Source organism: Mus musculus, chromosome 5, assembly GCF_000001635.26.
Source record: "Mus musculus strain C57BL/6J chromosome 5, GRCm38.p6 C57BL/6J".
Taxonomy (NCBI): domain Eukaryota; kingdom Metazoa; phylum Chordata; class Mammalia; order Rodentia; family Muridae; genus Mus; species Mus musculus.
Genome location: NC_000071.6, coordinates 102,009,752 through 102,035,201, shown reverse-complemented (window position 1 = coordinate 102,035,201; position 25,450 = coordinate 102,009,752). Strand labels below are relative to the sequence as shown.

The 25,450-nt window shown below is 44.9% G+C and overlaps 1 protein-coding gene across 12 annotated transcripts in view; it reads left to right on the top strand.

Annotated features, from left to right (window-relative positions):
- Window positions 1-25,450, top strand: part of Wdfy3 (WD repeat and FYVE domain containing 3) — a 239,263-nt gene that overhangs the window by 37,014 nt on the left and 176,799 nt on the right. For 10 of the 12 annotated variants that reach the window (XM_006535220.4, NM_172882.3, XM_006535222.4 and 7 more), the window contains exon 3: window positions 25,315-25,413. The exons of the other annotated variants lie outside the window; for them this stretch is intronic. The gene's annotated coding sequence lies outside the window, so the exon portion shown is untranslated. The remainder of the gene's footprint in view (window positions 1-25,314; window positions 25,414-25,450) is intronic. 12 annotated transcript variants of the gene reach the window in all.

Genomic DNA, 25,450 nt, shown 5'->3' with positions numbered 1-25,450 from the left:
ATTCTGAATCTCCTCGTGCAAACAGGTGTCGAGCTGCATGGCTACTCCCGTCTTACCTTATAACTCTGTTAAAGACGCAGTGGGCCTCAAACAGCTGAGCTCTGCTTTGTCTGAGGAATACAGCAAAGCCATGTCTAACCTTTGCCATCTTTTCCATGTTGTCTCCAAATTGAACATACAACTCCTTTTTTTTAAGCTTTATTTTATTTTCTCAGACACAGTCTCTCAGTCTGTAGTCTTGGCTATCCTAGAACTCACTCTGTAGGCTAGAGTATCCTTGAACTCACAGAAATTCACCTGTCTCTGCCTCATGAGTGGTCAGATTACAGTTTATTTATTTATTTTAAACATTTGCTCATTCGGTGTGCAGATGTATGCCCAAGCACTGATACCAGGTGGAGGTGGGAGTCACAGGCTAGCCCTCAGGGGTTCACAGGCTAGCCCTCAGGAGTTGCCTCTTTCCTACCACCCTGTGGATTCTGAAGCTTGGGCTCGGGTTATCAGGAGGTAGCAAGTGCCCTCACCTCTGAGCCGTCCTACCTGCCCTGTACTCCTGCCTGCATGCTTTGCACGAGTCCTGGGTCTCAGAACGTGTGGACTTTTGTAAGAATTAGAAAACAACTCACAATATAATTAGTAGACAAGATGTAAGACATTGTAAATAATTCACGTTTTATGAAAACATCATTCAGTCCTCTGACTTCTGGTTTTCCTGGCTGAGACACTCCAGTGAACACGGTAATAATGTATGCGTTAAGGAGAGATATGTGCAGCTCAGCCTCAGATCTTCATCCGGGTGACACACAGTGACCTGGCTCTGTGGTGGAGTCGCTTGCATTTGTTTACAGAAGGGGAAGAGAGAGCAGTCATAATCTAATGTATTCTTCTCACTTTTACCCTGACTCTAATGGTAAGCCATTCTGTGAGTAAGCAGTGAGCCCTTAGCAGGAAGTTCCTTCCACTCTGTGGGGAGCATTGGAAATGGAACCCCGGGGCAGAGCTCAATAGCAGAGTCCCAGGGTCCTAGACACACCACATAGCCATGCCCAGCTCTCTTTCATCTATTGTAATGACCTTTTGAAGATATCTGAGACTAATTCCACATTCCTTATTTGTTTCTTCCTGGAGTCTGCCTAAGGAGAGGAGAAAATATTATCCCTGTCATAGGAGCAGTAAGCCACATGAGATTTTAAAAAAAGTTCCAGGGCCTGGCAGTGGTGGCACACACCTTTAATCCCAGCACTTGGGAGGCAGAGGCAGTCGGATTTCTGAGTTCAAGGCCAGCCTGGTCTACAGAGTGAGTTCCAGGACAGCCAGGACTATACAGAGAAGCGCTGTCTCGAAAACAAAACAAACAAACAAAGACCCAGGAAATTGGATTGCAACAGAGCAGTTGTGGCTTGACCGAGGTTGACGGAGGTTGATATATGAACAGGTGAGGTTTCTTTCAGGTTAATGAAGCAGAGGGCAGGGTGCAGTGATTTTTGTTCGGAAGGCAAGAGACATTTTGTCAGTTTGTCAAAAGGCTTTCTCTGCAGGTGCACGGGTAAAAATATTTTGCATTGCTTCTTGCACATTTTCAAGGACTTATTTGGAGCACTGGCCTCCCATGGCGGTTGTGTGACCATGCAGTAGTGGGCGAGACTCGGAACCAGATCCTGGATGTAATCTGGCGTCTCTCCGTGTTAGGCAAGCAACTCTGTTCAGAACTAGAGTCTTGCACCACTTCCCTCTTTGTGGTGAGGAAGCCCTGGTGTAGGGAAAAGAGCAGAGGCTCTGCAGCCAGCAGACTGCCTTGAGTCTGCGTCCCCTGCTACTGGCACAAGGACCTGCGGCTCCATTCTCAAGTGAGTAAATGAGCACAGTTCTCCCCAGTTTGCAAAACTAAAGATACTCCTCACAGCCCAGTCTAAGCATCAAAAATTCATACAAATAGTATTGATACTCTCTTCTACGTCACTTGATTTCTTGTTGGCATTAACAAGCTAATTTGTGAAAGATGCTGACAGTGGACTTGAAATAGAGCAGCTACCTGGGCCAAGTGAGACAGTGAAAGGTGAAGTCCCTGTGCTGAGAGTAAAGGCCCGCACAGAAGACTTGCGGATGCCTCGGCAGTAAGAGATGGCTGTGAGTCATGCACGAACATCCTCCACGTCGGAGAAGCCTCCGAGTAATGAGTACTAACTGTGGGTGTGAGCCTTACAGGCACCTCATCCCCATTGCCGAAATCTCAGAGCAATACTGCTCTGAGAGAGACCAGCAGCATGTGCTGGAGAGCAACGTTTCCTTTCAGAAACCATTTGAAGAGAGCAGAGTGGGTAGTTGAGTATCACACGCGGAGAGTGTGCTCGTGTGCGGACAGTGTGCTCGTGTGTGGAGAGTGTGCTCGTGTGTGGAGCCATGTCCCTTTGATCACGTGCTGTAGACTGCTAAGGGTGGAACGCCTGCGCGGCTCTATTCGTAGTCTCTCAGTGCCTTCCTTTTGATGTTGCTTAGAGGAATGTGCCTTATTTTTAAACATTTTTGTAAAAACAAAACAATCTAGTCACAGCACTTGCAGCTTGACGGTATGCGGAGAGTAATGCCTGCTCACAGGGCTGAGGACCATTCTCTGATCCAACTGGAATTTTAATTTTTGATGCTTAGACCCAGCTGTGAAAAATAGTCTTTAATTTGTTTCATGAATCAATATCTCATTGTGTTTTTTTTCCCTTGTAAGGAGACAAAATTTCAGCTCCATCTTCCTCTGGCAGGGGCTGGGCCAGATGATTGAATTGAAAACAGACAGGCTAACCCGGCTGGGTGCCATTGCTGTGGACGTGGGGAGGGAGAGCACCTTGAAGAAGCAGCTGACTTAACCACTGAGGTTTTCGTCTAGAAATGGCTGCTCTGCTCTTCTGGGCTGTGCCAAGGGGGCACCATGGGAGAAGGAAAATGGAGCAGGTCTTGTTCTATGGCAGCCAGCAAGCAGAGAGCTGGGAAGGCAGGAAGGGGCAGGAGTCCTTCAAAGGCACGCCCACAGTGACCCCGACTTCCAGCCAGGCTTCACATCCTGAGATTTCCCCCCTCTCCTGTCACTAGCAGGAGACTTAGCCTGTCACACATGTGCTTTTGGGGGACATTTGATATTGAAGTGATAACATGTCACATGGTGCAGAAAATAAGGGGACATTTGATATTAAAGTTATGTTACATGCTACAAGAAATAAGGAAATGTTTCAGAAAGAAAGGGCCGGAGAGGCAGCTGGAATAGAACATTTATGTAATACGTTGAACAGAATGTTGAGAGAAGCTGAGGAAGGCAGGATTGTTTCCATGGGGTCCTTAACTGGGGAGAGGTGTGGCAAGGACAAGGGCGGGGCCACAGTGTCATATGCACTGCTCTTTACACCTCAAGTTCTTCCTGATAAGGCCCTTGTCCTTCTAGTAGAATGGGAGCACGGTCTAGACTTGAATCTTATTCCCTTTGTTTAGCCAAACATGGTGGCTCACACTTGTAATCTTAGGCTTCTAGAAGTTGAGGCAGGGGAGTTGCTACACAGTAAACTACAACCTGGAGTAGTTGTAACTGATTTTAAATTCAAAGTAGTCTGAATAAGAATGGCTCCCTTAGGCTCACTTATTTGATAGCTTAGTCATTGGGGATTGGCTGTATTTGAGAAGGATTAGGAGCCCTGTCCTTGCTGGAGTGAGAGTAGCCTTGTTGGAGGAAGTGTGTCTGTAGGGATGGGTTTTAAGGTTGCAAAAAGCAACCTTAAACTTTTGTTTCTCTCTGCTGTGGATCAGGGTGTAGCTCTCAGCTACGAGTCCAAGGCCCTGTGTGTCACCGTGGTCTCCTAAGCCCTGTCATGATGATAATGGACTAAACCTCTGAGGAAGCGCCCAGTTAAAAGCTTTCTTTTGTAAGAGTTGCTTTGGTCATGGTGTCTTTCCACAACAGTAGAACAGTGAGTAAGACATGAGTTCCAGGCCAGCCTGGGCTACAGAGAGGGCCCCGTCTCAGTCTGTCAATCAGTCAGTCAATAGGAGGGGGACAGTATAGAACAGTGTATTTTGAGTGACTTATTTTTAACTTCCGCATCCCAAAAAACCAATATGGTTTCTCTCTCCCCCAAGAGGAGAGGCCTAAAGAGGAACATGCTCTCAGCAGCTTCCAGCCAAGGGTAAGTTCGGTCAAACATGTCCACTCTGGGGTCCTTTTCGTTCTTTATCAGCCTGTATGAAAAGTCAGCTAAATGACGTGGCTGCATATAAAATTCTGTGCTGTGTTCCCGTTTTCTTTTTAACAGACACATCTTTGCATGCTATGACCTATAGAAATCCAAGCAACAGCCAAATTGCAACTGAGAGGATCTGTGACCTCCCCTGTCCCAGGACGTATAATTTAAGTTAAAGATTGAAAGACAAATGCTGTCTTCTGAAAATACTTGCCAAAGGCAGGAATTATGCTCTGTGGAGAGAGGTCGCACCGCGGGCTATGGGGTCTTCATACTTGTGTTCAGCTCACCAGCTTTTTTCTTGTGTGAACTGGACATCTACCCTCGTCCTGAGGCGCTGAGACTCCTTGTGGATCTCGGGATCTGTTGTGAATAACCCTCTTAGTGTGGAACATCATGGAAATACTTATGCTTATAAAATATCCCAAAAGCTCCTCGTGAAAGTTACTTGAACCTGTTACTGTTATCCAAAATCAGTGGGTCCTACCAGCCAGACAGGTACGTCGTCCAACTTTGACATACAATAAGCATAGGTTTGTGTGTATGTAGCTTTGGTGGTATATAGTAATGTGTTAATTCCCTGAACTGGGAAACGACAAATCTGCAAAATGAAAGCAGCAAAGACAGCCATTTCAGTTTTCGTAGAACATGTTGGTAGGACTGTCCCATGTCACTTCTGAGGTATCGGAGAGTTATAAAACGTGGCTTTTTAGAGCCAGCCTTGATGGTGCAGCACTCCTGTGAGGCTTACACAAGAGGGTCCTGGAGTCGAGGCTAGCCTGTGCTGCATGGTGAACTCCAAGACAGTTTTGTTATCCAGTGAGAAGATGGCCTCTGCAGTTGTCTCCTGACTGAGCCCATGCTGCTTGCTGGACAGTCCTCTTGGGAAGTAACAAAAGACCCTGGGTAGTAATATTTATTTGCATATTTCTCAAGATCCAGGAGGAGGAAGAAAGATCTAAAAATACATCTGTAATGTGCTGTGACTTAAATTCATATAGTAAGTTCTTTCCTGTCTAGTTCACCTCCTGTTAAACAACCTAGAAGGATCCTGGTCAGATTTCATCAGACTGTGGAATGAAATGGGACTGTAAGCCGTGTGTAGGATAACTCAGGGCCATGGCGGGTAGGTGACCGTAGTCGCCAGATGAAGTGCTCAGTGCTTCAGTGTTCAGATCCTGGGCTGCTTGATCACGGAGGGGGAAAAAACCTACAGCGGGCAGCTTTCCCGGAGGGCATGATTATGGGTGTGAGATTTGAAGGAAATGGAGGGAAAGTGATATTTTTGTATAACATAGGCCTCATGAAAGCCTTAAGCTTGCCAATTGGTTGTATTGGACCCCTGAAACGGAGCAGATCCGAGTTTCTGAGGTTGTCTTTCAGAAATAATTTCAAACACTATAGAGAAGTTGCAAAGGATACTATTGAGAACAGCGTGTTTCCTTTATCTAGATTTGCGTATGGTTGTCCTCTTCTTGCAGGGGATTTGTTATTACTCATTTACGTATGGCTGTTGCTATGTGTATGTATAAACACACAGAGACATTTAAGAGTTCATCCATACATGGCAGCCCTTTTGCTATAAGTCTCGGTGTGGATTCTAAGACTGTGATCTCCTAATGAACAGGCTTCTGTGTGCCCAAGCCTGTGTGTTACTTTGACCTACCATTTCCCGTCCGCTTTGTAGCAGCCGAACCGTCTTAGAGCACTTTGCTCTCCTGCCAGTGCGCGAGCTCACCTGTTGTCCTGTGTTGATCTAGATGTTGTATTAAGTCCCCTTAGCTTGGCTGTGATCAGCTCTAAAGAGGAAGCGGGGCTGTTCATGGTTCCAGAGGTTCAGCCCATGGTTGGATGGTCCTATCCTTGGGCAGGAAATCTTGGAGGCAGAGTGTGGCAGAGGCTCAGCTTCTCAGGAAGCCAAAGGGGTAAGGGAGACCCACCATCAGAGTCACCTTGGTAACCTTCTCCTTCCGGCTCAGTACCACCAGCTAAAGACCAAGCATTCAGTACATGAGCCGAATGGGGACATTTCACACTCAGACTATAGCAAGTCCCAACTGTCTCTTTCTCTGGGATAGTTGTGCACACCTTGTCTTTTGTTGAGTGTCTTGAGTGTGCACTATGCACTTATAGCTTTCCCTTTGTTTTATCGTGGTTGTGATGGTTTGTATATGCTTTGTCCAGGGAGCTGCACTATTAGGAGGTATGGCCTTGGAGTAGGTGTGTCACTGTGGACATGGGCTTTAATACCCTCGTCATAGCTGCCTGAAAGTCAGTCTTCCACTAGCAGTCTTCAGATGAAGATATAGAACTCTCAGCTCCTCCTGTGCCATGCCTGCATGGATGCTGCCATGCTCCCACCTTGATGATAATGGACTGAAACTCTGAACCTGTAAGCCAGCCCCAATTGAATGGAGCCCTTTATAAGACTTGCTTTGGTCATGGTGTCTGTTCACAGCAGTAAAACCTAGATTAAGACAGTGGTCATGCCTCTTACTTGCTGTGATATCAAGAGAGCATCCTTGGATGAAATATTACATAAGGAATATGTCTTGTCCATTATTTGAGATATATGTTTTGACCACCAGTTTCCCCGTCTGATTTCCTCCCTTTGTGGTCATTGTAATTCCTTGGCAGCTAATGAAGAGTCTGTGGGGAAGGAGGCACTATAAGATAATTAAAATGCAATTCCTCATAATATGTAACATTTCTTCATCTCTTGTATGTGACATTTGTTGATGATAATTGTTGAAATTATTCTGTTTATTATTGGTATGAAATCACAGTCATCGTCCCCCCCCCCCCAATGATTATTCATTCATTATTTTCTCAGAATTTGGTCCTCGAACTGCCCTGTGTCTCACTGGACTCTAATGTCCTTTTATGTGCCTAGCCATCCTTTTTAAATGATCATGTCCTTATTTTTACCCTTTATAAAAAGGTTTATCACATACATTTAATGCTCAGCACTTGGAGTTAGTCATTGCCCCAAGTGGCTGTGGTTCTTCACCAAGAAGAAACAAGGCAGAGACACTTGACATGTCTGTCAGTGCTGGGTATTGTTTGTAGGCTCCAACAGGGGACAAAGCTTACAGTAAATATATGTGTCTTTATACGTAATAAACATACATGCATATGCATGTATCGTTTGTCTGTGTGTATATAGTATGCTCCTGTTACATACATGTATGAAGTTAGGTTTTGCTGTTGTTTGTTCGAGGCAGGGTCTTCTGTAGTCTCAAACTCACTGTGTAGCCAAGGATGGCCTAGAACTCATGGGTGCTAAGATTACAGGTGGACCAGGTCCAGCTGCATTTTGAAATACAGGTTCCCTTCATTTGGCCCTTCCTGCAGTGAGAGCCTGAGCCTCACTCGGCAACAGTTCCGCCTGTTTGTGCAAAAGGAATGGAACCAGGAAGGTGTCTTTTCAGATTACTCCATTTTTTTTCAAGGTTTTCGTGTTCCAGCCCTTCAACCCATGATACGTTAGTAGAGTTGCTCAGTAGTATACACCATAAATGTTTTCTTATTTGTCTCTTCACATTGCGTAATCCTGTTTGCTAATGCCTCTGTTTTGCTCTAACCTTCTGCATAATAGAAAGCACCGTGGATTTAAATGAACTGACTACAAAACAGAAAAGAAACGAAGTAGCTATTTCCTAGAGAACTAGGACTGAGTCTCCATGCTGTCAGCATGTCACAGTCTTACATGTTAAAGCTGGAGACCAACAAGTGTCATTTCAGTCACAGAATGTGTTGGCTTGTATATTCTTCGACCAGGAAGTGGCACATTTTGGAGGTGTAGTCTTGTTGGAATTGGTGTGACCTGGTTGGAGTAGGTGTGTCACTGTGGGTGTGGGCATAAGATTCTCACCCTAGTTGCCTGGAGGTCAGTCTTCCACTTGCAGCCTTTGGATGTAGACATAGAAATCTCAGCTCTGCCTGCGCCATGCCTGCCTGGATACTGCCATGCTCCCACCTTGATGATACTGGACTGAACCTCTGAACTGTAAGCCAGCCCCAATTAAATGTTGTTCTTTATAAGACTTGCCTTGGTCATGGTGTCTGTTCACAGCAGTAAAACCCTAACTGAGACACAGAACAAACTTCCTTTACTTAAGCTTCTCTTCAGGAGTCTCAAATACCATAGGACGTGTCTGTCCTCTGGGTTCATTAGCCGTCAGTCCTCTGAATTCACAGTGTTCAGCCCACATGGCCGAGACCCCAGCTCTCAGTGACCATGAAAAGGGGAGTCAGAGCTCCCTCATGGGCCTTGGCTGGTCCCGGGGTCTCTCCCCTTTATAGTGTTCTCAGTTCAGCCCTCACCTTTGTAGGTGTCTGTAGCTCTGAACAAGTCTAAGTTTATAGAAAAGAGATGAGAGATACCAGTGAGGCAATTCAAATGGCTTGTTAGATTATGCATCAAAACTGCATGACTTTGGCCAGGCATGGTGTTGTACCCCTTTAATCTGGGCAAGTTGGGTTGTAGTGGCCAAATGATCTTTGTGAGTTCAAGGCCAGCCTGGTCTACATTGTGAGTTCTAGGACTGCCAAGACTACTATAGAGATCTTGTATCAAAAAAGGCCCCAAATAAGTAGAATAAAACTGTGAGTCTAATTTCAAGACAAGGTAAATGGGACATACTGGCGTAGAGAGAGTGAAGTTGTGAGTGCAGGTGGGCATTTGATATGGGTACAGTGTGTTAGCCCTGTGGGCATGGCTAAGCCTTCCCTTCCCCTGGTGAAGCTCAGAGGGCTGGCAGACCCTTTCTCAGGTCCAAGAGTGAATGTTGACAGCGTGCAGAAAATGTCCTCCCTAGCTTTCTCTCCCCAGATGCTAATGGCCTGAAGACCTACTTAGACTAGCTAACCCTGCCTCCTTGTTCAGCTGTATATACTAACCCTGCCTCCTTGTTCAGCTATATACACGAATCCTGTCTCCTTGTTCAGCTATATATACTAACTCTGTCTCCTTGTTCCGCTGTATATACTAACCCTGGCTCCTTGTTCTACTGTATACACTAACCCTGGCTCCTTTTCCCACTATATACACTAAACCCTGCTCCTTGTTTATCTGTACGTAGTAGCCCTGCCTTCTTGTTCAGTTGTGTGTAATAACCACTCCACCACTCCGAGCTTTCAGGGTTTAGCATTTCTCCATCCAAGAACCCAGTCCACCAGATGGCATCCTAGAAGTTTTGTATGCATGCTTGTGTGTGAATCTGTTTCCTCTCTTTATTCCCTTGCCACCCCAGGTAGGCTATCCCTGGAGCTGTGCAAGGACATGACACTGTGGATTTTTTTCCTTTGGTCCATGAATTTATCCATAATGACATAATTAACTCATCAACAATGGTTAATATTGCTAAAGTAGAACTGCCAATATTATGGGTTGGTGGGTCTAAGGAGACAGTTCACGATGATCAGAACCCAAATGCAACAGCAGAGGATTCCCAAAACTTCTAATATGCTCAAAGGAATACCCTTTGCCCATCAGTTTAAAAAACTGCAGTCACACTATGTGCTAGCACTACATTGGAGTCATTTTAACTTTGTGAATTAATTTTAGTTTGTTAAGAGTTGGATGATTTGAAGAATGATTAAAGATCACAAGAGGTCTGGAGCTTATTTATTTTTTAATTCTTGATTGGTTCTGCTGTTTGACAGTCCTCTGTATATACTAACTATATATACTATACTATACTATACTATACTATACTATACTATACATACTGCGTGTTCAGTGTATTCGGATTTCTCTTTCCCTCACAGGGCCTCTTACCTCTGTCCCTTCCCCGCCATGCCCACTTGCCCTTGCCATTCCTTCCCCAGGCTCATGACTAATGGTTTTGTTCTGTGACTGGCATGGTTTAACGGGGGCCATCTGTGTGACTAGTGGATTGGAACCGGTGAGGCCTAGTGACATCATCAGCGGGTAGGCAACCAAGGGCAGTAGTTCTCCATCCCCTGAATCTGTCAGTAGCAGATAGTCCAGCAGTGAGTGTACTGTCCCCTGAGGTCCTCCATCCAGGCGGGACTGACTGTCAGCGGGCTCTTTTGGGCAGGATCAGTGCAGGCATCCACAGCTGCTGTGACTTTGGGGCTGCAGTGGCTATGTCCTGCCTAGGAAATGACACTGAAAGCCCTTCTCCCTGTCTCCTGGCTCTTAGATGGTTCTTGACCTCTTACGGGCTGTTCCCTGAGCCCTTAGTGGGAATGTCTTGTGTAGGGCCGAGCACACTCACTCACCATTTACTTCTGCATTCCCACTCTTGTGAAAAAGAGAGGCTTCTCTGATTAAGGCTGAGAGTAGCCTGTGTCAGTGGGTATAAACATTACTATTTAGAAGGCAGCTTGACACTGTGCTATTTGCTAAAATACAGTGTTCAGAACTCTGTTCCCCAGGGTATGTGATGTCCTCTGCCATGGCTTTTGACCAGGTTTACAGTATAGTGCATGAATTACTTTCTGTGGGGTAGAGATCTTAAAGCCGCTCAGATGTAGCTGGTTACCAGCTTAGCAGTAGTACCACTATTGCATAGATGAGCATACCTTGCCTGGCAGGTTGGTCTCAGAGATGCAGGAGTAGAGCTGGGCTAATTGATGTTTCTCGGGTCTACTCACTCACTACCCCAGGAAGCCTGTGCAGTGGATTCTGGGACAATGAAAGCCGTCTGGCAGGGAAGAGGATTCCAGCTCAGTCCCAGCTGCATTTCCCTCTGTCATGTGTTCAAGGTGTGTGGTGCTTTGGGCCAAAGGGTCTCACCTAATTCTAATGAGCAACCACAAGTACAACAGGAGCCTGTAGTATTTGGGGGTCTTTGGGGGTATCCCATACCCGTCAGTGGAGTGTTAGTCAGATAACCCATGGCTTCTGGGTTACAGCTTTCTCTGGCTACATTCAGTATTTCTCCTTAAGCTCCTCTTTTAATGATCATCATAAGCTATATGGTATTTTTTTGTTGGCGATCTTGCTTATTCGTTTGAGAAAAACTCTTACTATGTATTTTTTGCTGGCCTGGAGCTCATTATGTAGGTGAGGCTAACCTTGAACCCTACCTCTGTCTTCCAAGTGCTGGCTTTTGAGGCATGAACCATTGTGTCCAGCCTATATTCTTAAAATTTGATTACAACAGTAGATCGTATAGTCGTTACACCGCCCGTGTTTTAGTTAACTCTTCTCTCTCCTTGTCCACGCCTCCCCGCCGTTTCCGTCTCTCATCAACACAGCCCTCTCCGCCTCTGTTCCCCAGGTTCTTCTAGCCCCTCCTCAGTGTTTCTCTCTCCTTGGCCCTTTTCTAGTTTCTGGCTTCCACAGGTACTCAAAATCAAACACACAAAGTTAGAGATCTGAAGCTAGGAGCCACGTGGGCGAGCAAGCATGCGCGGTTGGTTTCTGTGACACAGAGATCTGAAGCTAAGAGCCGTGTGGAAGAGAGAGCATGCGCAGTTGGTTTCTGTGACACAGAGATCTGAAGAGCCGTGTGGAAGAGAGAGCATGCGTGGTTGGTATCTGTGATGGCGTAATGCTCAAGTCTAATTTTTCCAGTTCTGTACATTTATTTGCCTGCAAATTTCATAATTTTTTTTTTTTTTTTTTACATTTGGGTAAAATACCATCCTTGTATTTATATACCATACTTTTAGTATTTTCATTCCTCAATAACAAGTATCTAGGCTGATTAGTTTCTTTCTATTTTTATTTTATTTTATTTTTGTTTGTTTGTTTGTTTTTCGAGACAGGGTTTCTCTGTACAGCCCTGGGTGTCCTGGAACTCACTCTGTAGACCAGGCTGGCCTCGAACTCAGAAATCTGACTGCCTCTGCCTCCCAAGTGCTGGGATTAAAGGCGTGCGCCACCACCGACTGGCAATTTTTATTTTTTAAAGATTTATTTATTTTATGTATATGAGTACACTGTAGCTGTACAGATGGTTGTGAGTCTGAAAATTGAATTCAGGACCTCTGCTCTCTCTGATCCAAAGATTTATTTATTGTTATGTGTAAGTACACTGAAGCTGTCTTCAGACACACCAGAAGAGGGCATCAGATCTCATTACAGACGTTTGTGAGCCACCATGTGGTTGCTGGGAATTGAACTCAGGACCTCTGGAAGAGCAGTCAGTGCTCTCTTAACCACTGAGCCACCTCTCCAGCCCTAGGCTGCTTCATTTCTTAGCTATTGTGAATAGAAAAACAGTGTGTGTGAATGTACTGTTTGCAACACATTCTGGATTCACTGAAAGGCAGGGAAAGTTTTGCAAGAAAAGCCTTTCCCTTGTGCTTAAGAAGCAGATTGCGCACTGGTAATCCTATGCTGAGATTCATTGGATTGCAATCTCCAGCATTGGGAAAGAAGATATTAGAACCTTACTCAAGCTGACAGTAAAGACCACATCTGGAGAGCACATCTGGTTCCTGCTCGCTGAGACCTGCAGTGTGGGCCACAGAGACAGACAGAATGCCTGCAGGAATTGGGTGAAGAGAATGGAGTCACCCTGGAGCCACAGCTGCAAGGATGTGCGCTATGTCCTGTGGCCATCTCTTGGGAGCCACTCAGAGGGACTTTTCCCTGTGTTTCTTGACCTGTTGTCTTTGAGTTTTCTGTTTTTAGTTCGTGGCACTGCTTATTGCCTCTCTGAAATTATAGGCTGTCCACAAACTGGATGTTTTCCCGCAGCTAGCCAACTCGTATAAAAACGTGAACTTTTTAAAACGAGCACTTGCCCTTAGACCCGAGCAGGGTGCTGGCTTTACGGTTCAGAACATTAGCTGTGATTTCGGGATTAGCGGATTATGAAACAGACTGCTGATTAGCCCGAGAAGAATGCTGGCCCTCGTGACTAGAAGACTGCTCGGAGTATAACTGGCTCTGCACCATTTGCCAGCATCATGGAGCTCAGGGTCGGTGTGCACTTTTATAGAACTGGGCCTTTTCTATTCTAGTTCCTGTTAACTAAAGTTTGCATGCTGTTCCTGCTGTCTGCTGGTATCCAGGTTTTGGCGGTTTTCCTTGACTGTCCACTTTCCATGGTTACATATTAGAGGGCACATATTTTCTCTTGGGAATCCTAGTTTTAAGCTAATGGAAGAGAGAATTTGAGACACGGAAATAGAAATGAAGTAAAAATGGACAACTAAAGACCTTGAGCCTTCGTTGAACCTTGCTTTTGTTTCTGCGGAATGTCTGAGTTTCCCTCACCATTTGAACACCATGGTCACGCTCCCAAAACAAGCACATCAGGGTCCGTGGTGGGTTTCTCTTTACTATGCCCAGAGAATTGGGTGTTCTAGTTCAGTGTTCATATTTATTCTGAATGGCATCAGTTTGTGTTGGTTTGGAATTCTGTTCTGACAGGCTTTAGATTTGTTCACATTCTATGAATAACATAGCAATCAATGTATCTTTGCTATGGTTGATGTGCGTGATCTAGAAAGTGCTATGCTGATTATCTGAAACTGTGATCTGTTGGTACTTTGTGCATTCAGAAGGTTTTGGAGTCACCACTTGTAGGTCCAGAACTTTTCATTATCTCAGGAGGACTCTCCACTGACTGGGCAGCAGCAATCCTCCTCCTCATGCCTGGCCCCTGCCAGCCTCTGTTCTACTCTTGTCGCAGACATTTCATGTGTGACCTTAAGACATCTGTCCCTTTACATATGCCTCTTCCATTCATAAGGCTCACAAGGTTTATCCGTGTTACTGTACGCATCAAGCCTCTTTTTTTTTTTTTTTAATTTATTTTAAGGACAGAATGATACTTTGTCATGTGTGTTTGCTATATTCTGTTGTAGATTTTTCTCTTGATAGAGAGTTAGTTATATCTACTGTTTGGTGACATGAAAGCTGCTCTGAGGGTCTCACCATCTGTGTCTGAGTCTGTGTTCAGGGCTTTCAAAAAGAGCTTGCTGCTGGATCATACAGGGACCAGTGTTTTAAGAAGTATTGAGCTCATGTGCCACGTGAGTATGTGGTTGACAGCAACACATGAGTGTGTGTGTGTGTGTGAGAGAGAGGTGGGAGGGAGAAGGAGAGAGGGGCCATGTATTCATTTCCTGATGTGGTACATGCTTGGCCCAGGGAGTGGCACTATTAGGAAATGTGGCCTTGTTGGAGTAGGTGTGTCACTATGGGTGTGGGTTTAAGACCCTCACCCTAGCTGCCTGGAAGCCAGTATGTTCCTGTTTATCTTCCTAACAAGATATAGAACCCTCAGCTCCTCCAGCACCATGCCGCCTGGATGCCACCATGCTTCCTGCTTTGATGATAATGGACCTGTAACCTCTGAACCTGTAAGCCCAATTAAATCTTGTCCTTATAAGAGTTGCCTTGATCATGGTGTCTGTTCACAGCAGTAAAACCCTAACTAAGACACTTGACTATTTCAAGATTGTGTTGACCTTCTTGTTGGTGAGTTATAAGACTTCTCTTTGTCTACTAGATATTAAATCATCACGAGGTACAACAATTTGGTTGATGGAGTTGTTAATACATGGAAATACTGAATTTTACTGAAGTCCTTTGTTTCTAGTATATCTGATATTTCCTTGTTTTGGTGACATACTTGAAACAAACCATTGTGAAATTCAAGATCACGAAGATCTGCCCTGTTTGCTTGTTTGCGTTTTATAGTTTCATCTTAAAAATTTCCATCTGTAGTGTATTAGAAGTTAACTACCATGTGGTTATTTTCAGAGTAATTTTTTCCATGTTTTTAATTTAAATAGATTATTGTTGTTGTTGTTGTTTTTCTGGTAAATGGTCCTAGTCTCCCTATTGAGTTTTATTACAAATTCTGATAGATGTCATTTGAGGAAAATTAGTGCCCAGCCTAGCAAATGTTTGGCTATTCAATGGCACTGTAATTTCTTTAGAAACCAGATACTTGTGGCTGTAGAGGTAGCTTGGTGGTTAAGAGCATTTGTGATTGTTTCAGAGGACCTGGGTTCAATTCCCAGTACCCACATGGCTCACAGCAGTCCATAACTCCAGTTCCAGGGAATCTAACTCCCTCTTCTGACTTCCTAGGCCACCAGGAATGCGTATAGCACACAGACATGCATGTAAGCAAAAGTAGATACTTAGGCAGGACAAAGGAGTGCAGACCAGTAGTTATTAAATGGACGCATGTGTGTTAGTCACGTAATGATGCTATTCAGACATGCCAGCTTAGAAAGACACACCTATTTTCCTGATTCCTGTGGGCCGGGTACTCTAGACGGAGTTAGCTGAGTGGTCTGGCTTCATGTCGTAAGAGATTAGAGCCAGGATGTTGGCTATGCATAATTAAAGTTGTGACTGGGCTGGGGATTCCTTTCCTGGATGGCTCATAGCCATGGCTGTTGACAGAGGCTCCAGTTTCTTGCTGGTTGTCTTGAGGAAGCTTCTTCTCTGCTCACATGGGGCCTTTCTGTAGGGTCACACGTGTGTCTTCACAGCATGGAAGCTGGCGTCCTTCAGAGCAAATGGTGAATGAGAGGGGTCGGGGGATACTGCCTTTCATGAACTAGCCACACGTCATCACTTCTGCTGCGTTCTGCCCCAGGTGTAGGGCACAGAAGGACAGGGCTATTAGGCTCCATTTGAATGGAGGTGTATAAAAGAGTCTGCATATATTTCATAGCTAACACAGCATGGAGAGTAATTTACACTTTTGGTTTTGGACCTGACTACAATGTATCGTTTTTTGATATTAAAACAGTAGTCTCACAGAAATAGTTAAAGACATTTTAAATAGTACTTTTATTAAAATATTTTGCCTGTTTTTTAATCATGCAAAATAGCCAGGCTACAAATAAATATAATTAATTGGATTACTACCTAAATAGTTATAATTTCAGTTTTTTTCACTCAGAATCTAGAAATGTGAAAATTGCCTGTTGAGTTCTGTGTTGCCTGCAAAAAGACTATGGTACAAAAATCCACTGTCTCTAAGATGAAACACTTGTGTGAAACACATTTATGTTATTTAAAAGGAAAAAGAATAGTCTTTTGAACTTCATAGCCTAGGAGAATTTAAAATAAGTAAAAATTAAACCCTTTAAAGCCATAATTTCTTGCATATTAAGGAAATTTTGAGTTCTTACTGTATGCCAGGCACTGAGTATTGATCACAAGACAGGTAGGTGTGTTTTGTCTACTTGGAGTTTACGATCTGGTAGGAAGTTAGAGTAACACATAGGTATTTACCAATATTGATAAGGACAATTGTTACAAAGGAAGTGAGAACATGGCTCATACACGCATACTCAGAGCTGCAACTCCCACATCCAGTCTGACTCACTCCACACCTTTAAACGTCTGTTACCTACCTCCTCCCGAGCCCCCGATTCCAGGACAGAGTGACTTCTCTACCAGATGACAGGCAAGCTGCACATAACCAACATGTTCAATAGAAACTCATGCTTTCTGTCTCCCAACCTCAGTCTCATCCATCCATCCATCCATCCATCCATCCATCCATCCGCTCAACCCACTCAACCCACAACCCTAGGTGTTGACCTTCCCCTGTCCTTCATGCCATGTGAGTCTCATCAGCTCTACCGACAACCCGCACAGCTCAGCTTCATCCTTTTTTTTTTTTTTTTTTTTAACTGATCACTTCATATGTAACTGCCATGTGATCCCTTCTTTGGACTGTGGTGGCCTCTTTCCTGTTTTCAACTCTTCTGCCCATCATTTCTTTCTTTGCAGGCAGGGTTGCTCTGGTTAACAAAGCGTGCTCTGCTGCTGCACACACATGAACACCAGCGCTTGCATACGGAAGTTTATTTTCCTATTGCTCTGATATGATAACTCCACAAAAGCAAGAGCTTGATCCCTGCTGCATCCCTCCAGGGAGGTCAAGCTGAAAGGACCTGTGGCACATGATCATTTCATATCCACAGTCAAAGCCAGAGAGTGATGAATTTTAACGTATGCCTGTTAGTGCTTGGCTCATCTTCTCTACCTATGTACATCCAAATCTCCTTCCTAGAGAGTGTTGCCCCCCTAGTGGGTGACTCTTCCCAACTCAATTAATACAATCCATCCCCAACACTGCTCATGGGTCAACTGAATCTAGACCCTCACTGAGACTTCCCAGGTGATGCTAGCCAGTGCCAATTAATCAATTAAAACCAAGTCACAAGAGGACATGTATTTTCTTTTTTAATTTGTTGACTGTGTAGTGCTTGAGAGGGATATTTAAGTCTTCCCATTGGCTGTCTGTTGAGTGTTAAGTAGCAAAAACACTGCCTTGTTTGGCTTCAGGATGTTACCTCTGAGCCTTGCTTTGTGTCCTAATGACAGCTGGAGCAGAGTTATTTATGAGGATAAAGTGTCTGTAAATACTCTTTTATTTTCCCATTCCATTATTATTATTATTATTATTAATTATTATATGTAAGTATACTGTAGCTGTCTTCAGACACTCTAGAAGAAGGCATCAGATTTCATTACAGATGGTTGCTCGGATTTGAACTCAGGACCTTTGAAAGAGCAGTCAGCACTCTTAACCGCTGAGCCATCTCACCAGTCCCTATCTTCCCATTCTTTGCGCTCATTTTGTAGATGTGTCTGACCTCCTTGAGTCGGACTGATGCTTGGTGTTCTTTCCCTTACATGGTTTGTATTTACTTGTTGGCTTGTTTTCTAAGACAAGGTCTGACTCTGGAGCCTTTGCTGGCCTGTATGTAGCCAAAACTGGCCTCAAACCTATAAAGATCTGTCTGCGTCTGCCTGCCGGCTGTGTGCTGGAATTAAAGCTGTTCACTACCATACCTGGTCCTCACTTGTGGTTTCAGGTAGCAGGTACATATCACACGAATATATGAAGATAGGGTTCATGTATAAAGTGTGTGAAACTCTTCCTGAAATGTTCATATTTACTTTCCTCATGCTTTTCTCAATCTGTAAAAAGTTGGATGCAGCAGCTCTCAGGTTTGTTCCTTAAACAGCAAGGTCTTAAAGGCTTATTTTGAAATATTTTTGGAGTCTGCATTTTGGAGTAGAGCTAATTAAAACAGTATCATCAGTTTATTTTTACACCACTGTCTCAGTCTTTTAATAATTAATGTTAGTCTCCATTTCATTTTACGTTGACCCACATCAGATGGGAAGTTGGATGCTGTGTGCACACGAGGCGCTTAATGCACTTTGAATTGTCTTTGCTTCTTCTTTTCTCTGACCCTCAGTTCTTTCTTCCATCTTAAATAGAAGCAGTTGAGTCAAATAGAAGCAGTTGTTTCAAATGGAAGCAGTTGATTCAAGCTGCCCTGCATTGTAGAAAGAGCCCTCAGGACTATCTTTTCTAGTCTCTAGCAATTTGTCCACAGCCCTTCACCCTTCATTTTCCATCTCAGCTCTAATGGCTTTTAATGATGTGTTACAGTAAAACCCCACCCTCTCTCCCACCACTCTAGAATGAAGTAGGGAATCCTGCTCTGTGGCTACATCATAACCCTGGTCACCTCATTTCCCAGTGACATGGCACATCGGTTGTTCTGGCACATACATCTTTTGATCCTAATTTTAGAATTTTGAAAATAGAGTGCATTTTATCTTATTTAGAAACTGGCTTTTCCTCCCTCCTGCCTCTGTCTACTTCCTGAGCACTGGGAGGGCAGGTGTGTGTGTGTGTGTGTGTGTGTGTGTGTGTGTGTATGTGTGTATGTGTTCATATCACCACACCTGTTCATCATACAGCAGATAACGTTGCAGTGTCATTTTTGAATGGACATTGCCTTTTGTGTTGCATAAATAACAAAGTCTTAACAGTTGGTGAGGTCTTTGATTTGCTGAGATATGGTGGCCCTCAGACTGTGTGTAATCTAATACAGTAGGTCTGAGTTTGCATTTAGGTAAAGGAAGGGTATAGTTTTAAAGATGGTGCCATTCTTTTCCTCTTGTTTTTTCCTTGTCCTTGGTAAGTGTGGCACAAAAGTGGCCCAGGTTTCCTATAAAAGGCCTTAGTCCATTTGGGTTGTGTTAACAAAACCTGCCACCAAATGGGATGTGGTGACTATTTCTGGTTGTCAGCTTGACAACATCCGGAATGAACTACAATCCGGAAATGGAGGGCACACCATGATCCAGATCTTGAGGCTGGAAGACACAGGCTTCTGACCTATATCTTGACTTGGGGGTGAGACAGGCTTTTGATCAAGATCTTGAGGCATAGTGGGCATGAAAAGCTTAGGCCCAGGCAAAGTAGTACACACTTTTAATCCCAGGAGACCTAGGCGGGCAGATCTCTGAGTTCAGGCCAGCCTGGGACAAAGCAAGTTCCAAGTAAAGAACTGTTTAACTGGAGGCATGGCAGTACACACCTTTAATCTGGGCCACGCCAGCTGCTGGAGGCCTACGTAAGGACAGTGGAGGAGGGAAGGCTTCCTGCTTCTTCTTTGGCTGCTTGCACTTACTGCCAGCACCTCTGTTGGAACCTACTTCTTCAGGATCCGGCTTATACAGAAGACCAGCTGAGACACCTAGGCTTGTGGGACTCAGCAACTACTAGATTCTCGGACTTTCTATTCACAGCTGCCCATTGTTCAGTTACTTGGACTGTAAGTCATCACAATAAGAGAGAGAGAGAGAGAGAGAGAGAGAGAGAGATTGATTCTGTAAGTACTGTGATTCTAACACCTGGCCAGGAGTCCACCCCCTCACCTGAAGACTTGCTAAGAAGATGGGAGGAATAATTATTCCCTTAATGAAATAACATACATATGTATTGTTTCTAGAAGCCCCTCCTCCCTGCCGTGGCTTGCACCGTGCCTGCTGAGTTCTAGTATAACATCCGGTCTTCCAGACACTGGCTTCTGCATGCTTTCTGTGATGCTCTGAGCTTTCTCAGTCTGAGCCCCATGCCTGCCTCTCCCATCCCCCTCCCACTGTTCCTCCCAGTCCTTTGCTACCCATGTGGTTCCCTTGCTGAACCTCCTGCATCCGGGACTCAACCAAAGGGTGCATCTCTTTCTTCCACTTTGCCCTCTTCTCTTTGGGACCTGCTGAAGTTCTGTTTCAAACTCTTAATACAATTGTCTTCTAGCCTCCTTAGGAATCTGGTGGCGTTCTTGGATATTTAGTAATTCTACTAGTTCTTAATATAACCCGATGACAGAGTACTATTGATTTATTTAATCAGCTTTAGCACAATTACTGGGCGATTGCCCCTGAACTATTTTTTTTTCTACACTAGACTGCCTCTTTCCTAGCTCTGCTCCCTATGTTACTTGACAATGGTCATCCTAGCTGTGCTGCATTCATTCCATCAGGTCATGTCCTGGTTCTCCAGCCCCCCCCCCCCCGCCCCGCCCCCATCTCTCTTTCTTTCTCCCTCCCTCCCCCTCTACTTCCCTCGATTTCTCCCTAGTCTTCCTAGTTTGTCTGTCTGTCTGTCTCTGTCTCTCTCTCTTCCTGGTTCTTCACTTTCTCCTTATCCCTAGCAGCTCCCAGCCCTGTAACCGAAGCCCTGCCCACCTCTATTCTCCCTACTAATTGGCTGCTAGCCACTTTAAACTGTCAGAGAATCCGGGTAAGCAAAGTTTGGTGTGTGTGAGAGAATGTGCGTCTGGACTGCACCCAGATCTTTCTGTCGGGCCAGTACTTAGCATTTGAATACAGACCAACCCCCCACAGTCTGGCTCTAAATGACCTAAAAAGAGGGAATACCAAATTCCTAGGTAACAGTTGGCTTGCCTGAGAATGGCAGGGCGGCATCCATGGGCTAGCGTTTATTTCTGTAAATCGATTCACTCATTACCGAAGGTACTACAGTAGAGTTTTGGCCAACCGCCGTGCATCCATAATGCGTGGAAATGTTCACTTCTCTCTCAAGTGATAGTTCAGCCTGTTGGCCATCAGTTCCCACCAGGACCACATCATCCATGGTGTTACCCACATACCAGGTGATGAACTTATTCTGTTCCCCTTGGGACCGCAGCTCACAGGGATTAATCCCTGATCAGCCTGCTCCCTTGTTCCTTGCTGTCGCCTGTGGGGAGGAGAGCATCGTGGCCAGAGGGCATGGGGCAAAGCTGCCTACCTCAGGGCAGCCAGGATGCCGAGTGCTTGCTGACACTTCACTAATAGATAATCCATAACGAGACTGATGCTCCATTCGCTCTGTCTCATGGAATGCCCATGGGAGTGAAGTCAGCCTACTAACAACAAGAATTTCCTTCTAAGTCTGCACTCTTTGTGATATGAGTTGATTTTTCGGTTGTTCGTACCTTTTGTTCGATGGCATAGTTAGACTTTTTTGTTTGTTTTCTAATTCTGAGAGAACTTTCCTTCAGAGAGACTGAAGCTTAAAAGGGGTTCTTAGAAGCTGCTTCTCGAACATGACCTGATAGCAAGTAAAAAGCTTTATGTATCTAATCTCGGTAACAAACCTGAGAGTGAGAAATAGAAGGCAGGGTTGGGATAAGGATTCACTCACGACCAGTTCTCAGAAGGCACATGGTGTCGGTGGCCTCCATGTTTATTGATTAGGACTTCCATTGAAGAGGGATGGGGAAGTGTTCCTCTTTAAAGATAGCTGTATGGGTTGATTGGTTGATGGTTTCTTTTGTTTGTTTGTTTTGTTTTGTTATTTTGAGACAGGGTTTCTCTGTGTAGCCCTGGCTGTCCTGGAACTCACTTTGTAGACCAGGCTGGCCTCGAACTCAGAAATCCACCTGCCTCTGCCTCCCGAGTGCTGGGATTAAAGGCATGCGTCACCACGCCCAGCTCTAACTCTTTACTAAGAGCTTGGATATGGGACAAAGCTTTGAGTGAAGATCGGGAAAACTTGCATGTGTGAAAATGACCGTATTCCCTTATGTAAACCACATCTCTGTGTTTACAGCTAGACTTGAGAGCAGAAGGAAAGTACTCTTAAGACAACATGAATCACAGCATTCCCTTGTGTTGTGTGTCATGCTCAACAGGGAAAGTGTAGCACATTCAGATGCCAATGGGTAGGTTATTTCTCCACCGGTGAAATGAGCTCATGTAAACCAGATTGGATTATATTAAAGGCAGGAATATATATATTAAAGGAGCTGCTCTTGGGCAGGTGAGTTCACTGGCCCAAGGAAGGAGGCCAGGGAATCACCATGGGGTAAGAGAGGAGTAGTGGGGGGGAGGGGAGGGAGAGAGAGAGAGAAAAGGTAGGCTTGTGTAGAGAGATAAGATAAGGAATAGAAGCGGGGCGTGGTGGTGCACGCCTTTAATCCCAGCACTCGGGAAGCAGAGGCAGGCAGATTTCTGAGTTCGAGGCCAGCCTGGTCTACAAAGTGAGTTCCAGGACAGCCAGGGCTATACAGAGAAACCCTGTCTCGATATCCCCTCCCCCCCCCCCCCCCGCACCCAAAAAAAATAATATATATATATATGAGAATGAAGGGGAAGGCTGGAAAGATGGCTCAGCCAGTTAAGAACACTGGCTGTTCTTGCAAAGGATCCAGGTTCAACTCCTAGCACCTACATGGCAGTTCACAAACTGTCTGTAACTTCAGTTCCAGGGGATCTGACATCCTCACAAAGACATACATGCAGGCAAAGCACCAATGCACATAAATAAAAAGGGGGGGGGGAACTGGTGAGATGGCTCAGCGAGTAAGAGCGCTGACTGCTCTTCTGAAGGTCCTAAGTTCAAATCCCAGCAACCACATGGTGGCTCACAACCACGGGTAAATGAGATCTGATGCCCTCTTCTGGGGTGTCTGAAGTCAACTACTTACATATAATAATACATAAATCTTTAAAAAAAAAAAGAAGGGGAAGGGGAAGGAAGAAGGAAGAGGAGGAGAAAAAGAAGAAGAAGAAGAAAAAGAAGAAGAAGAGGAAGAGGAGGAGGAGGAGGAGGAGGAGGAGGAAGAAGGAGCACGAGGGCGCGCAAGAGCACAAAATGTCTAATGTCCAGATTATATATGGAAGAGCCTCTGGAGGCAAAGGCAGCCTAGCCCCTGGGCTGGAAAGTTCAAGACAGTCAGGGCAAGCATGTAGGGACTGAAGGATGTTGGGAGAACCTGGAGGCCAGGTCTGCTTTGGTATGTCAGTCCCTTGACCCTTGACCTGGGTCAGAAACCAAATACCAACCTATCAACGTGTACAGAAAAATCATAGAAAAATTAGTACAATTTACAGATTTAATGACCTGTAGTGAGCCAAAGGTGACATCAGGAATGAACTCCAAGTCTAGACTCAGACTACACTTTCTATGCTAACAATCTGGCTGGGAAATTGCTCAAATTTGCCAGGTGGTGGTACACATCTTTAATCCCAACCCTGGGGAAGCAGAGGCAGGTGGGTCTAGTTCAAGGCCAGCCTGGTATATAGAGCAAGTTCTAGGACAGCCAGGACTACACAGAGAAATCCTGTCTCAGAAAACCAAAAGCAGACAAAACAAAAACAAATAACAAAAAAGGAATTTCTCAAATTCTTTGTCCAGAATTTAGAAGGCTTTTTTTGTTTATCACTATGTGCTATTTTTGTATATATCGCCTCCAAAATTTGGTTCTTAAAACTACTGAAAACTGATGTCTGCAGGAGGTGAAGAAGCAGATCTCACTAATGGATAGATGGATAAAGCTCTTACAGGAGTCTATAAAGAACAGTTGTTCCTTCCTCTTCTCCCTCTCCCTCCCTTCTCCACCCCCCTTCCCCTCTTCCTCCTCTTCCTCCTCCCTCCATCTGAGGAACCCTCATTGTTAGTCACAGCTACTTTCCTGCTGAACTGTGAACACAGCCCAGATGTTTGTTTCAGCTGTCTGGCCAGCTGTTTCCAGTGTGGAAGCCACAGTTGGAATGTCTGCTCAGAACAGTAGCTCACCTGATGATAAGGCCCTGATGACCATGCCGGTCAGTGCCAGTTGGAGGTTGCCCTCTGTGTCAGGGAGGTTGTGTTTGACCTTGGTTACATTGGACATAAAGAACAGGTTGGGGGTAAGAGAGAAAGGCCAGCCATCTTGGGATACCAAGAACCGATGATGTTGGACTTCATGATGTTGGAGTTGATGGTGAAGCACAGGGGGCCTGTCTGGCTGTGAAGATTGACTCTTCTTTCTTCGTGTCCCAGGACTGTGAGGGCATCAGAGCAGGGAAGAGAAGTTGCAGGAGTCTCAGGTCCTGTTTTTCTCGGGGTCAGAAAGCTGTAGTCTTGCATAGGAAGCGCTATGAGAATGTTATTTGTAGCTTTGCAAAGCAAGCTCTTTACTGGCTTCCGTTGGCTTGTGATAGATGCTTGGAGCATTGTTCTTCCGATGGTTTAACATAATCTTTGAACATTGATTAAAAGCCATAGACCATTTTCCTAGAATATATTGACAAGTCAGGATGATATTTTTCACAAGCTAATACTATCCAGTTTAACTTGCATAATAATTGGAATACCACACAGAGTTTTATGTAAGAGGATTGTGATAGGTCACACGTGATATGTGACATGTGAAACTGAGGAAGTGGATTTTCTACCTAATGTATTGAAATTAACACGAGCTTGAGCCACGGGAAGCCGATGGCTGCCGTAGTGGACCATACAGACAAGTCCTGTGGGTCAGAAAGAGGTCTGCGTGTGGAATTGATTTAGAATTTCACTTATTTATCTCACTTCTCAATATTGCAGCCAATTAGTAGTCATAGAATCTTGCTGTCCAAGTGGATTGTAAAGCAGCTTTTCAGGGTTGGATTCTGTGATGGGTGTCCAGAGCAGGTTTGTCTCAGGCTGTTAAGTTTATTGAGATAATCTGAGAAAGACTAGGGTAGAGCCTCCCCGCTACTGTGTCCCTGTTAGGACTGATAATTTAAAGCCATCCTTGCCCAAATGTTTAAAAAGTAACAGCTCTCATACTTGAACATTGCTTAGTCCTAACATCCAAACTTGAGCAGAGACCTTCATCAAACCTCATGTTTTATTTCTGTGGTAATGACTCTGAGCCTCAGTGAGCGTGTTAGAGGCAGCTGAGGAAAGTCTAATACCCACACCATGGCTCCACCCTGGGCTTCCTGGCAGGTTATACATTTCCGATGAATGGAATAGTGGGCCTGAGGTAATTAGTGAATGTGGCTTTCTATGTGGAGGAGAATAGTCTCAGTTAGGAACTAATTCCTCATTTCCCTTCCGTTTTCTAGTTGGAACCCCGATTTCAGGTCCCGAGTGAAGTGCCATTCGTGGATGGGACCCACTGTGCTCACACACTCAGAACAAGCTGTCCAAGGGATGCCCTAAAGGTCAGTGTCTGGAAGGGAGGTCAGGGGCCTTGTGGTT